This window comes from Somniosus microcephalus, unplaced genomic scaffold (assembly GCF_052327205.1).
Source record: "Somniosus microcephalus isolate GS21.2 unplaced genomic scaffold, FLI_Smic_1.0 unresolved_chr9, whole genome shotgun sequence".
NCBI classification, from domain to species: domain Eukaryota; kingdom Metazoa; phylum Chordata; class Chondrichthyes; order Squaliformes; family Somniosidae; genus Somniosus; species Somniosus microcephalus.
In genome coordinates this window covers 8,337,256-8,340,554 of record NW_028225187.1, presented here as the reverse complement: position 1 = coordinate 8,340,554, position 3,299 = coordinate 8,337,256, and the positions used below count along the sequence as shown (strand labels likewise).

General features: G+C 43.6%; 1 non-coding gene across 1 annotated transcript; it reads left to right on the top strand.

The window, feature by feature from the left end:
• Positions 1-2,263: 2,263 nt before the first annotated feature.
• Positions 2,264-2,345, top strand: trnaf-aaa (transfer RNA phenylalanine (anticodon AAA)). Its single transcript has one exon. It is a non-coding gene; the product is annotated as a tRNA-Phe (tRNA).
• Positions 2,346-3,299: the final 954 nt, after the last annotated feature.

Below are 3,299 nucleotides of genomic sequence, written 5' to 3'. Positions count from 1 at the left end.
GTGATAGAGTGCATGCATGTATGAATTCTTGGGTTCAATCCCCCGCATTTCCAAATATTGTTTTTAACACCGTCATTTTCAGCAAAACGTTATTTTATGAGTTCCAGCGTCTCAGGCATCGGTTAAACATTTCTTCCATTATTTACAATCTATCGACCGCGCCATGCTTGCTGCCACTGTCAAACCCACCATCTCTCAGCCGCTTCCCCGTTCGCCCTACCAAACTTCCCGGTTGAACAGCAGATCCCATCTGCTCCTGCACTCCAATCGGTTCAATATTACAAGAATATATTCTCAACCTGACCTAGCAAGACAGTGAACTTTACATTAAGACAAGGTTAAGGGAATATTCATTCTCTATAAACAGGTGGTGAGCTGGTCTCCATGATCAGGATGAGGGTCAGATGTTGTTTAAATTCCATTAGCCTGAGGAACTTTTGATTAGGAGGGCAAATATCCCCTAATATTCTCTCCTCTTATACTAATGGTAAATTTCAATCTCAATGCGGCAGGAATAGTTCAGTTGTGAGAGCAGTAGAAGGAAGATCAAATGTGCCGGCTATGCTCTGAATTTTATTAAAACAATTGGCAACATTCTGCAATATGTCCCTATGGAAATGATTATCTTTCTTGCTACCATTTTTTATTTCTTCCCTCAAACACGATATCTTTCCTCTCACTGACATTCTGCCGACGGTTGTCATGATATTACTTGTTGTCAGCTTGCAATGTTTCCCCTCATGCTCGCACGCTCTGATCAGACTTGCATTGCCTTAGTGCCCTTCAGCTCCTCAAGATGCCCCAGAGCGCTTTGCAACCAATGAAGCATTTTGAAGCGTAGTTATTGTTGTAATGTTGGAAAGGCTGCAGCCTAGTTGCGCATAAAATGTCCCACAAGCAACAATGTGTTAATGATCTGTTTTATTCGTGCTGTTGATTTTGGGATAAATTATTAATTAAATTTACAATCGGTGTGTTCCAAGAAACATCGGTCTCCAGCTTATTGCAGTTCTGACGAAGGGTCTTCAACCTGAAACGTTAACACTGTTTCTCTCTCCACAGATTCTGCCTGAACTGCTGAGTATTTCCAGCATTTTCTTTTTTTATTTCAGATTTCCATCATCCACAGTATTTTCCTTTTGTATCTATTTATTAATGTTCAAACACAGTAACCAAACCAGCTCGCGTCCAAGATTTTGTGACAAGCACGGGGCGGTACAAAAGGGCAAAAGCAGCACAAGAGAGAAAAGGCGATTTGAATCCCATTCGCAGTGTCGAATTTCCTCAATTTGACCGAAAGCCATATGAAACAACAATTTGAATCAGAGATTGCATTTAATTTCAGTCTCAAAATGTTAAGCAATCACACACTGCAAACCGTACACAAAAAGAAAATCACAAGGCCCGTGCGAGGCACTAAACCGCATTCAAATACAGCAAACAAATCAGTTAGCGTCAAAGATTTTGTGATTAGAAATTCACAGCTCTAGCATTTGGCTGAAAACAAGAGATTGCAGGGGCTGCTCGCTTCTCGGCCGCGGCGCCAGCGACAGGAACAAGTCATCCTCTCACAGCTGAGTCCTCCAACGTACTGGAACTGCTTGTGACGGAACAGTTCAATCCTCAGGCCCGAATTGGACACATTCAATGGGGGCGTTCTCGCGCCGCTCTATGTGATTGGCTGGTTGTTGTCACGTGATCAGGGTGCAGAGCGATGCAAGGAAGCTGAAGTTCTCTGGCAATTGTTATAGTTTCAAGCTTTCCATTCTAATCCATGTATGTGTAAAACTGAGGTAAGTGTAGAAAAGGGTATTCAGAATGCATTATCCACTGTGGCCGATTTTCCTGCTAGATTTCAATGCAAGAACGCTGCACTTGGTATATTGGTATATAAGGGAAGCAGATAATCCAGGCTGCCTGGCAGAAGACTGATCGATGAAGCGATTGTTCCCATTGGAAGCAGGAAGGCAGCAGCAGTATGCTCACCACTGTTCATTTCACAGAATCAAAGACTCCATTTTAAACAATAGATAAGTTTGCAAAAATTAAAAGCTACTCACGTTCCTGGATGGGCTCGAACCACTCAACAGTTCAAGTTAACAGCCGAACGTGCTGGCCCATTGCGCCACGAAGACAGACACGAACACGCTTGCAATTGCAATTATTCCACATGAACACATGTGATTATGTGCCAGAGCATTCACAGCAGAGGCACCGATTTCGCAGCAAATGAGAAGCTGCGTGGGTTCAATCCACCATCCAGGTAGTCGTGGCTGAGTGGTTAAGGTGATGGACTAAAAATCTATTGTAGTTTTTACGCGCAGGTTTGAATCCGGCCGACTACGGTAACGAGGGCGTCGTACCAAATGACCCGTTTTTATTAATTTGAACTGCTGCCTTTCGGTTCCTGTGCCGAGATTCAGCTGCAATCAAACAACAATTCAAGCAGAAAGTATAACAAGCACTTCATCCCATTATTAAATCACGACATTACGAGAGGCCGAGGCCACAGGAGAAAACTACATTATTTAACGCTCTTGAAAGCGTGAAAGCAATTTCAACCGTCGAAAATATTTTATGTTGCAACCCATTGAAGAAAATGCACGTCTTCCGCGCAGCCATCTTCCAGTTGATGCTGCTTCCTACTGCGATGCTTATTTAATGAACTAAGCCAGAGGAGCCACAGGTCTCAGCACCGCCAGCCAAGATCGGTACATTAGATCATAAGAAATAGGAGCAGGATTTGGCCTTGTGGCCCTCGATCCTGCTCCGCCATTCAATAAGATCATGGCTGATCCTCTACCTCAACTGAAAATTACCGACCTACCCCCATATACCTTGATTTCCGTAATGTACATATCCATCTCTGTTAGGAATGTACTCAATGACTGAATCGCCACAGCCCTCTGCGTTAGAAAACTCCAAAGATACACAACCCTTACAATGAAGCAATTTCTCCTCATCTCAATCTTAAATGGCCGGCCCCTTATTCTGAAACTTTGACCCCTAGTTCGGGCTCCACAGCCAGGGTAAACAACCTCTCAGAATCCGCCCAGTCAAGCCATGAAAGAATTTATATGTTCTTCCTTCGTAGCGTCTGTTGAATTCATTTCACCACAGAAAACTATGTTTAGCTGGATGGACAACCAGCAGGAAAAACAATGCAGCCAAAGATTTATTCTCCAACCACATTCCCTGAGGCACGCGGCCATACAAAGGGACAAAAGCAGCATACAAGAGAAAAGGCGATTTGAATCCCGTTCGTCGTGTCGAATTTCCTCAATTTGACCGAACGCCAT